Below are 12,342 nucleotides of genomic sequence, written 5' to 3' on the forward strand. Positions count from 1 at the left end.
TGTGCAATTAGGAAGATTTTGGTACTTTTAGTCAGAGCCAGGCTAACTGTTTCCCCCTGTTTCTACTCCTAATGCTAAGCTAAGCTAACCAGCTGTAGGCTATAGCTTCATACTTACCCTACAGAGTGGTATCGGTTTTCTCATCTAACGCTTAGCAAGAAAGCATACAAGTGCATTTCCCAAAAATAACAAACTATTCCTTCAAATAATGGCTTGTTTATCAGTGAATAAATCTATTCTAATAAGTATAGGTATATCTAACTATTTATTATTAAGTAACTATGTGTTTAGCACCTGCAGCAGCCTTGATTTATATCATACGAGTAAACGACAGTTGATCTCATTGAAGGTTTGCCTTTGGCCTGCTGAAGTCAGGCATCTCCATGGCCATGAGATAAGTCACTTAGTAACTCAGTGACCACTGCAGCACATGTGTTTATATGCATGTGTCTTTCAAAGGTCAAAGAACGTTAAATGACAACAGGTAATCATAACCAAATGCTATCTTTGATGACAGTGGTGGTATGAGTAAGTGAGAGCTCAGTGGTAAGCTATACATGGATCTATGATCTGAGTGAGTGCATACATGTGTTTGACTGTATGTGTGAGGGTCAAAGAACACACTTCACTCTTCACTGACATCACCACCTAGTCTACTGAACTATGAGAAACAAATTCCCGTTTCAGTGACAAAAACACACACACAACCTAAAAGAGTATTCATATTTGTTTGCCTTCAAGCATGCATGTGTGCCTGTGTTGTCTCAGTATTTACCAGTGAATTGAAGCTGATGTGACATCCTCGTGTGACGTCGCCAGCTCATGTTTTTCTCTTCAAATAAGGCAACCAACCAGCCAGACATTCAGGAGCAACAAAAGAAACAGTCTGCTCTGCAGAATTGCCACTCCCTGCATTACTACACCCATCCCACCATGGCTTCCTGTTCCTCTAATGAGTAAAGATGCTGCAAGTTTCTCTTTGCCCACAACCTAGGAAGGCCATCATCAACAAATTCACTTCCACTACCTCCTCTTGTCTCCTCTCTATGTACATTTATGGTGTCTCCTCTTCTTCCTCTTTCTGTCGCTCTTATCATAAAGAGAATTTGATATTTTGTGTACATGATATGGGCAGCTGAGGCTAAAAACAAGGTTATTTGGTTTGAGTGGCCATATGTTTGCAGGGGAAGTGGGAGGAACCATGAAAGGCCAGTTGCTAATGGGTAAAGCTGGCCAATTGGGGGTGGTCGTGAGTACTATATCTATTGTCCACACACACACACACACACACACACACACACACACACACACACACACACACACACACACACAGAGTTAAAAATCTGCTGCCTTAAGTCTAACTGCTACTAGACTGCAAGACTGCAGTTCAATACAAAAAACATTAGTTGCAATTAGACTTGAGTGAGGTTGAAAGCTAAGGCATGGAAATTTGGATGTCAAAGAGGGATAGAAAACGAAAAGGGTGAGATGAAAGCAAGAGATAAAACCCATCGGTTAGAAAATGATGGCGTACAGATGGAGACACAGAAAGAGATTAGAGAAGAGGAAGATGATGTGAAATATTTAATGTCATTTTGTAAAGTCATCACATTTGTCATCCACAGGAGTGTCACTCTTGCTTTACTGCAACACTAAACATGTGTAATAGTACGTATGATCATGTGAGGTCAAGCTTAGTGCAGCAAAGATTGCATTTTCTCGTTTAGATTAACAGCTAAAGTGTTTAAAGGAATAGTTTGACACTGATAATTACACTTATTTGGTTTCCGTCGGGGAGTTAGATGAGAAGACTGATAATACTGTCTTGCCTGGGCAGTAAAATAAAGCTAGAGCCAGCAGGTGCTTAGCTTAGCTTAGCACAGTTACTGAAAGACAGGGAGAAATAGCTAGCCTGGCTCTGTCCAAAGGTAATACAATTTACCCACTAGCAAGAAATAGGCACATAACCTTATGTAAAATGGCAGGTATAATGCGTTATTTGGTGTTGCCAGGCTGTTTCCCCACTTCCAGTCTTTGTGAAGTTAACCAGCTAATGACTGTAGCGTTATATTCCCATCTAAAAGTTAAACTAAATAAACTTAAAACAGTTTATCTTTCAGATTATTATTATATTATTGTTATATGCCTGACTGTTTCTTCTACAGTTGCTGGTACTCAGATTTTGTTACTTTTGGACAAAGCCAGGGTAGCTGTGTCCACATTTCCCAACTTGTCCACTACGTCCCAAAATGTCAAACTTTTGCTTAAAAAATGTATTTGCTTTTGATGCAGTAACTCAAAGTCTGGTGTGTCCGTAGACTTTCATCATTCTTTCTCTCTTCATTCATCCATCCCCCCATCTTGCATTTCCGTCCTCTCTCTCCTCCTCTCTCTCTCCCCATGCCCTCTCTTTTTCCCTTGTCTTTGCAGCCTATTGAAAAGTGACTGGCTGACATCTGTGACCGGTCATAGTTTCGGAGAGGGAAGCCCTATTCACAGCTCTTCCCTCATCCCCTTCCTGCCTCACTCCCTCCTTCCTCTCCACTACTCTCTCCTCTCCGGTGATACAGCCAATAGATTGGTTGTCTGCAGCGTCATTGATCCATGGGTCACCCTGGTGATAGTCTGACTCCAAGGCACGGGCCAGTTACCAGCTGTGTGTGTGTGTTTGGCCTGCCAGCTGGCTTGTTCGTGCTCCGATTGGATTAGCTTCCCATTTACGGCACAAATGGATCCTTAACTCCAACCCCCCACTTCTTAGTCACACACGCTTGTGCACACAGACACACATACTTTATTGGCCACTCCCCACCATGGCATCCTGACCAGTATCTCAAGTAATTTATCAAACCTTATAATATATGAAACTCTTCTGAATTCTCTTGACCCTTCCTTTGACTTTTTTTTTCTGTGTGTGCGACAAGTTAACCCACAGCAGTAAAACAAGTAGTTCAGATTGCAAGGCACATATTGCTGTGAGGATCTGAACATATTTTAATTATTTTAAAGGCTTGGTACTTCCTCTTTTAAATCTGTGTCTCAGCTCATGTTGGTTTCATTTCAGCTACCGGCATGGAGCTCTGAAACAATTGGGATTTTTTAGCACTGGCTACAAACTAATGCAAAACGTCAGCTAATAATAACCGATCAAAGTCTAGTGCTGCTTTGGAGAATCTCCCTGCTCTTTGAAAAACATGTGATTATTATGGCTAAAGCTGATCAAGAACTTTAAGTGTATATCCTAGTTTTCAGACCTTTTTAAAAGAAAAAAGGAGCTTCTCTGAAATGGCCAAACTAATGTAATAACCACATGCAGCCCTCCAGGCTGTGTGTTTTCTCAGAATGTTTTTTTCTTTTCTTCTATTCCTCATGAACACACACCCGACCCTCTGTCCTCTCTTTTTCTTACTCTTCCCCTTCCTTTGCACCAACCTTACTTCCTCTTGGTGTTCTGGCCTCTTATTGGCCCAAAGAGGAGACTGAGGTGCCTTTAAAGGCTGTGAGGTTTTATTCAGGTGTTGTTCAAAAGAGAAACTGAGCTTCCATCGCCTTAGCCATTAATGGAGAAATGTCAGAACTGAACCCAAGTATGCACAGAGAGACATCCTGATGTACACTATGTAAGGTCTGTGATGTCTTTTGAAATAAAGTGCATGTAAAGACCTACCTTCATGCATGATCACACAAGTAAAGGGGAACTTTACTTAAGAGAATAAGTGTATTTTTGTATGGAGTTTATGTAAAATGCAAGTAACATGTAAAGTAAATCTTCATTGCTGCTGCTCAGGCTAAGAAGACTTATCTATCTCTGTATCTAAATCTATATCCCACTGACACGCACACAAACGTGCATACACAAACACACACACACACACACACACACACACACACACACACACACACATACACACACACGCACACACACACACACACACACACACACTCCTTATTCACCCCCTGCATGGTGGTGAACCCAGGGAGGCTTATCTATCCTCTGCCATCTGTCTCTGGTTGGTGGGGGGGCGCCTCCTCTCAGATTTGCTGGCTTCACATGCTACCAGCCTTTTGATTGGCTTGTTTCGGACTTGCAAGCATCTTGACTGGTGGAGGCCCTGCTCTTACTTCCTGATTTTCCTTATTCCACTGCTGCTCCCTAAACTGTGCAGCGAGAGGTCAGCCACCTACACACGCCCATGCACTTTGGTCTGTAGTCTCTGGCAGTCAGCTCGTTCTGTACATTCCTTAGGTAACATTACAGCCTGCCGTACATCCCCGCTTTCACTCTTATTTCCTCATTCGCCTATTACCTTATCATATCTCTGTGTCACTCTCTGTCATTTACTTCCTGTATTTCTTCATCTTACTCTGACAAGCATCCATCAGGGGTCAACCACTGATTAAAGTGTTTAAAATAAGCACATACAGAGGAATGTAGCAGGGCTCCAGGTCCTACTTCTGCGTAAATCATCCTCTCAGCTCTAGAAATCTATCTCTTCTCCTCTCCTCTCTTCTCCTCTGCATAGTAACCGAGCCCACCCTCGTCATTTGCCACCAAAAAACAACTTCAATGCGGTGCTGCAGCATGCACCCAATGCCCCTGAATTGCTGAGTAAAGTTTGCATGCGTTGCTTTGCTTTGTTGTATTGTAACACCTCGTTTTTGTTTCAAGCCACCAGGCAGATTGTGTATTTGTGTGTGTGTGTGCTAGTGGACTATATTGTTTTGTATGGTGCGGTGCTGTTCATTTCTGTGTGCAGTTCCCACCCTTCTCTTCTCTCACACTCTCGCCGTTTGAATGAGCTGCCTGGTCCGCACTGATTGGCTGCTGGCGGCTGCCATATAAGGGCATAGGGCAGCAGCAGAGGCAGGAAATGGGGTAAAGAGGAAGTGGAGAGCCGGCTCTCGGAGACCGGCAGCAGAATGTGCAGCCTATAGAGAATTCATAAGAAATTGCCACACCTTTCCTTCGATCCTTCTCCATCTTTTCTTTTCAGTTTATACCATGTCATCTCTTCATTTTTGACATAATTATCTGCTTTCCTTTCTCTCTGCACAATTCTCATTCATCACCCACTCCTTTTTTCTTCTCTCCTCCTGTTTTCCTCTCCTCCTCTCCCTCCTGACTTAACACCCTTTCCTTATTAGCACATTCAAAAATGTGTGTTGACTCATTGGTAATAACTGCTGTGTGTATAAGAGTTTTCAAAGTGTGTGACGGGAAGTCTCTTAATGACTCATGGCAGCGATCTTTCAGCTTAGTGCAGCACACTAGCTTTACTTCACAGCCGAGGGTCGGACAAAGTCCACTTGGAGCTATGCAGCAGCAGTACATGGTGCTGTTGTGCAGCAGACTGTTATATGAGTACAGTATGATGTAATGTGTCAGTGTGAGACATTCGAGGGAGAGCTCTCTGTTCATCTGTGAGCCTTTAGTCTCCAGCAGACATGTACTAGCTTGCAGATAAACAAAAGAAATTCATCAAGTTCCACAGAGAGGCGAACAAAGAAGTTGCCAGAAGGATTGTAGGGTGAGAGGTGGAGGCCACTGGTTTGTTAATACAAAAATAAGCCAAAACAAATACAAAACAATACAAATTCTTAATGCATCATTATGAAGACAAATTCAAAACCTATAATTACCAGGCAGGGCCATAGCTACCATTTCAGACACTAAGCTCAATGCCTTTAGGTTTTAAAAACCTTCAGGGAGTTAAAATCAAAAACATACATGTGCTGAACATTTTATGAGCCGATTGCAGTATTTTTAGACGTTTAAATTTGAGTACTTTTAGGGCAGTAAATAAAGGTTTCTGCTCTCCTGCCCTAAAATTTTATCAGATGATTAGGATGCCTCCCTGTGGAGGTGTTCCAGGCACACCCAGCTGCAAGGATACCATGGGGCAGAACCAGAACACAATGGAGAGATCCCATCTGGCCTAGGAATGCCTCGGGATCCCCAAGAAAGAAGGATGAGCTGCCTTGCTTAGTCTCCTGCCACCTAAAGCCAAACCAGGATAAGCAGAGGAAGATGGATGGATGGAGTATGGAGAAGGCTATGAAATGGCACTCAGGCCCTCATGTATGTTTTTTAAGGGAGGGTTAGGTGTCCATATTTTTAAAAATCCTGTCTATGGCAAATACATACCTTTAGGATAGGGAGAATGGAAACTGGTTATAATCATACACTAATAAACTGTGCTAACAAACGTAGCAAAGGCCGTGACCTGAGAGAAATTGACAAACACACTTGGGACTTTTGGTGTTGACAAAAGAGACAAAATGGAAAAGTCTGACACTGTTAAGTAACATTTGCAGTGTCACAAGTGTAGCACAGTCTTTTCATCTGTGATTTTCATCGTTTAAACATATTAATATCTTCATAACCGAAGGGACATCATTCCTACCCCCGTTTGCATTGTAACACTGGCATTAATCTAAAAGTTCAACTCTTTTTCAGTTATAGTGGACACAGAGTTGCTACCCAACCATCATTTAATGCAGCAGTTGAACTGACACTTAAGGGCCGTGGAGTCTGGTTCTACCTGTGAAGTGACTTAGAAGAGGATGACAGTGCTGCCAGTCTCCTTCCCCACTTTTTTGGCTATCTCTGTGGGTTTGTTTGTGTTTGAATTGGCAGGAATGTGTGAGGTGTTATGGTGTGCAGTTAAGTGCATTCTTCATTTGTGTGTGTGTGTGTGTGTGTGTGTGTGTGTGTGTGTGTGTGTGTGTGTGTGTGTGTGTGTGTGTGTGTTTGTGAGTGTATTTGTTGACCTGGGTGTGTATTAGTGAGGCCACACCTTCCTTTTAGGGCTGACGTCCATAAAAGGAAATCTTTAAATTTGTCACATGACAACAATCTGAGGAATGCAAGATTGGTCACATGGGATGCCGTCTCAAGGAAATCAGCTTCACCCCCTAAGGACTGTGAAGTTATTTGTGTGTGTGTAGATGTGTGTTTGTCTCATTAGGTGTGTGTTCCTATTTGCAGCACCTACAGTACTTCCATTTATGTATCAATGTTTCAGTGATGAACAGAGTATCTTTGTGTCTTTTTGTAGTGTGCATGTGCCTTTCTATGAATGTGTGTGTTTTTGTGATTATAGGGGAATTCACTGCTCAAGAGATTTCACTTCTCTTTCAGTCGTGTTTCAGTAACTGGAAACTACAGAGGAGAACATTCCAATTTCCTTCTGTGTTTGTGTGTGTACGTGTGAGATGATGGATTGTGTACTTCAGTGTGTGGCCCATAAGCCATTGAATGTTAGTCAGTCACAATAGGTGGATGAGTTCCAACTTGAAAATTAAATCGGAAATGTGTCTTTGAGTTATTAGAAACATCAAAATAAAAGCTTCTAATTTCCACTGTACTATTTCATAGCCCTGTGTAGGATGTTGCACGAAACAGTACTAAATGTTTTCGTGTAAATGTGTTTATGTAGAAATGAAAATCAGCACTCACACCACTTCCTAAAGCTGTAGCTGCTGTGTGGGCTGCAGCTGATGCTGCTCTGTGCTGCCTCCTACAGCTGCCAACCGTCTACTGAAACCACAAGGCTGTCACTTTTGTTTTTTTGCTGCACACAGAAAATAACTTCCTCTTTATTCACTATAGGGGACCATATAAGGTTAACATTTCACAGGTACAGTCTCAGACACCATCACAACACAATTTAAAACACTGGCATTGGAGGAGTAGTGGATACCATATCTGGTAAAACTGTATAAACCATCTTTCATTTTATCTGTTGCACTGTCAGTGTGTGTGTTAGTCATCATGAAGACAGGAAATTTTGGGCAACAGCCTTGGTGAGGCTGTTTAGCTGTCATCAGCATACCATTTCTGTTTTTTTCAAACTGGACCAGCATAAGAGTTCCTTTTTTTACTTTCATTTCAATTTTCCTGAGTTTAAAATTTTCAGATCATAGCTGAATAAATGTTTTTTTGTCTAGCCATTCTAGCAGTGTGGCTCTAGGGATGGCAACGCAGGTCTGTCTATAACTTTGATTAAGACTGAAATGTCTCAACAACTATTGGATGGATTACTGTGGAATTTCATGGTGCCAAGAGGATGAAACCTTTAGACTTCAGTGATCAACTGACCTTTGATTTAATTCCACCATGAGACTTACATATGTGGTTTTGAGTGAAATGTCTCGACAACCATGGATTCAAGCGCTGTTGTTTCTAAGTACATCCTCACAGAGCTGCTAGCATGATTTTGTAAGTAGCTGTAAACTCTTGTTGCCTCAAAATTAACCATAAGAAAAGAAAAACAGATTTCCTCACACACTTTATTGTTACACCCATATCTTTTAACTTGTGCATTATTGTTAGCTGCATTTAATTCAAGCTTGACAAACACAGATTTGTATTTGCAGTGGAGAGACATAAAGTAGACAGAATTCTGAATGGTACCAGTGAAATTCTTCTCTGAACCTTGTCCCTGTATCATTGGAGGAATTTGCTGTACACCATTGCACCAAAAGAAATGAATAAACAGATTCTAATTTAGGCTTCTGTCATCTCCTGACAGTTTGCTTCTGTGTGCATGACCTCTGAGCTCTACCGCCACAGATTCAGACTGAGCTCCACAGTGCATTCTCACCACCTCACCAACACCCCCAAGCTTTTATATTCGGAGAAAGTGTATCCAAGAGGAAAAGAGACACACAGAGAAGGGAGGAGAGATGAGAGTATGGAAGAATAAACACAGAAAAACAAAGTGCAGCTGAGAATGAGGAAGAGAAAAGCCTGACAGAGACAGGAGAGGGCAGACAGGAATATTAGGGGGATTCATCCTTGATCCTTCTCTGACTCGGGCTTTTGCTCCTTCCCATCACCTGATATATTCCTCCTCCTTCTCCTCCTCCCAAGCATGAGCCTTTACTCCCCGTCCTCACAGCTGAGATATCGCCTCACCCCTCCTGCCTCCACCAGTGCGACACACACATCCCAGAGAGAACAGGAGGAGATGATGTAATGTCGAGAATAAAGACCAGGCTAGATTCCTCCTCTTTTCTACCTCTTTACTAATTTTCTACCTGATGCATCCCCTCCATTCATTCACTTTCATTCCTCGTCATTTCCTTGACTTTGGTATGTTTCTCTGGCATGTCAGTGAACTACACCATCTGTGTGCATGTAGGTTAACAAGCCTGTTTGGCAGTGTGTCCAAATAAAACTCCCCTCCCTCCTTCCCCTCCATCCCTCCCTCTCTCCAGACCATCCCCTCTCCCTCTGCAGTATTACATTGACCATTTGCACAAAGCTCTGGCCTAGTTGCAGTCCAATTTCCCTCTTCACTGTGTGCCTATATTAACTTCCTGCCAAGGGGTTAAAGTGGAAACAGCTGTTTTAAAGAACAGGCTCAAGGTATCTTTCATTTGAAGAGGAGACGAGGAGGGGAGAAATTTGGAGAGAAGAAAGCATAAGCAATAAGGAGAAGATGTTTGTGTCTTTGTGTGCGCATGCATGAGTGTGTACATATGTGTGTTAAAGCCAATCATGTGGGATTCCTTAAGCGGTGGGATACAGTAAAACTCTGAAATGTAGGTCAAGAGGCAGAGCATTTTCCTTGCACTGTTGCATAACCATGCACATGCACACACACACATACACACGTAAACACACTTGCCCAATTGTGTAGCTAGATTTCGCACAACCAAGATACACAATGTTAGGTGTGACTACGCTGATGTGCAGGGAAGACATCCAGTGTATGCAACTGTAAAAGTTCTTTCTGTTAACTTCAGTTTCCCTCTATCTCTACACATAGACATCCAGTGTATGCAACTGTAAAAGTTCTTTCTGTTAACTTCAGTTTCCCTCTATCTCTACACATAGACCTCTGACATGAAAATGTAGTGTAGTGTGTGTTGTAGCTGTGTGTGTGTGCTTGGGTAGGAGTGTTCCCTGTGTCCAGATATGGCTGCAGTGGAGAGAAGGAAAAAGAGATTAGACTTTTGTAGGTATATAACTGGCTTCACAGTCATTGGCTGAGGGCAGCAGGTAATTACCTGGACTGGACTGCCTTTTAAGGAGACTGGTCACAGACCTGCTGTAAATCCCTCATTCACTCGCTCTAGATACGCCTTCTCCCTGTCAAATCACCATTATTTTTTCGCCCCTGTCCTCCTTCAATTCACCTTTTCCTTCTCTGGTTTTCTCTCTTTACCTCTGCTAAGTCTTTCTGATTCACTCTCTCACCCTCTCTATCCATCCTGTTGTTTTGCACACTCCTCTGTGCTACAAAAGGCTGACAGGACAATAGAAAGAGGATGAAGTGGGGGAGTTACGCCTTTCTTGGCTCATCTGATTGTAAGCTGATAACCTGGAACGTACTACCAAGCTGTTACATAAGGGATAGGAGACACCTTCAGAGACTTTATATATATATATATAGATATCTGTGTGTGTGTGGTTGTGTGTGTGTGTTTGTGTGTGTGTGTGTGTGTGTGTGTGTGTGTGTGTGTGTGTGTGTGTGTGTGTGTGTGTGTGTGTGTGTGTGAGCACAGGGTGTGTGATAAATTAAGCAGCAGTGCCATTTCTGTCTGTTTTTCCCAAGTTTCTTCTGGTAATGTCTGGATAACTGGGTTAGTCACACTGCCATTTTTTTTTCAGAAGAATTTCGCTTATATCTGGGGTTCATTTCTGTGTGTGTGTGTGTGTGTGTGTGTGTGTGTGTGTGTGTGTGTGTGTGTGTGTGTGTGTTTGTATGTGTGTGCACGCGTGCGTTAAGAGAAGAGACCCCACTGTTCTTGAGAGGAAGAGGAACATGTTGAGTGTGTGTGGGTCCTGACTAATTCATCCTCCTTAGACTGTCATACTGATCACCATGTATGAACTGGTCAATTGTTTCATCTAGCTGAATTTGACATTCAGGGGGACTGAATGTTCTGCTAAGGCATGCAGTGGGAATTCTTGAAAAACCCATTTGTATCATTTTAGTATTATGTATTTGCAGGGGAATGCGGTTTGCGTAAATTATTGAAAGTACTCCTCGAATTTGGAAAATTCCCTATCCTCCCCATCAGTGCATCTCTCTGTATAAAGGAATCCTATATATACTTTCATTTCGCTGCAGTTTCTACTTGAGTAACTCCCAAACAATTAAGGACAAAAACCGTTATTGTTATTATTGATGGTAAGTGTCTGTGAAAACAGGGACACGAACAGCACAGCGAAACTTCGTAATGTGAGCTGTTCTGTTGAACTCCTGGGCCTGACATTATAAGAAATATGAAAATATTATAGTCTGCAATACACTAAGTCTGATGACTCAGAAAACAGGGGTTAGTTTCTATTTCTTTGCTACTGTGATGGGAAACCTGGCATGTCCGCTTTCACCAGAGATTCAAATGATTCAACTGAGAATGCCCTCATATGTCCACCATGGCTGCACAACAAAAAAAATTACTATTCTAACAGAACAAAATAGCCAATAAAATTTTAATCTGCTTGTCGATCCAGATATGTATATAAAAAACAAATCAAAACAATAATGACAGTCATGGGCTACATTAGTTTATTTTAAAAAATGTATTTGAAGAAATTTGACATTCTGGGAAATACAAACTTTCTTGTAAAGCATTAGATGAGATGATCGATACCACTCTCAAATCTGTACGGTAAATATGAAGCTACCGCCAGCAATTGGTTAGCTTAGCTTAGCACAAAGACTGGAACGGGGGGGGAACAGCTAGCCTGGCTCTGTCCAAATGTAACAAAATCCACCTGAAAGCATCTCTGAAGCTCACTAACTAACACTTTATATCGTCTTTGTTTAATATGCACAAAAACCAAAGTTGGTCTTTTACCGACCATATCTTGGCTGCTTCGCAACCAGCAGAAACTCAGTTACTGCTCCCGGCCAAGAAAAAGTCCAACAGAAAACACCCTCTCTCGTGTCTACACAGTTTTTCTACAAAGAGTGGTATCAGTCTTCTCATCTAACTCTCAGCAAGGAAGTGTGTGTCCCAAAATGTAAGACTATTCCTTTAAGTAATTGCCGTTGTTGTTGTTGTTCAGAAAATTTTTGTTCAATAAGGTCCTTCTGCAATGTTAGGACTAGATGAGCCTTTTAAAAAATCCCCACATCCGCAGTGAAAATAGATCACTTCCTCAGTGGCCTGTGGTTTAACTTTTCATTCAAACCTATAGTGTAGTGGATTCCTTGGGTATAGTTGGCAGAAGTATGGATTACTAACGTAGATTAAGTTGAAACTGTTACTGCGGTTAGAAAAACGTATAAGAAGCTAGTTTTACTCCAAGTCTGTACTTCTGTTGTTTGAAATATATCACATCTCTCGGTTCTGGTTAAGAACAAGGAGAGCTGAGGTTAA

Source organism: Xiphias gladius, chromosome 3, assembly GCF_016859285.1.
Source record: "Xiphias gladius isolate SHS-SW01 ecotype Sanya breed wild chromosome 3, ASM1685928v1, whole genome shotgun sequence".
Lineage (NCBI taxonomy): Eukaryota > Metazoa > Chordata > Actinopteri > Istiophoriformes > Xiphiidae > Xiphias > Xiphias gladius.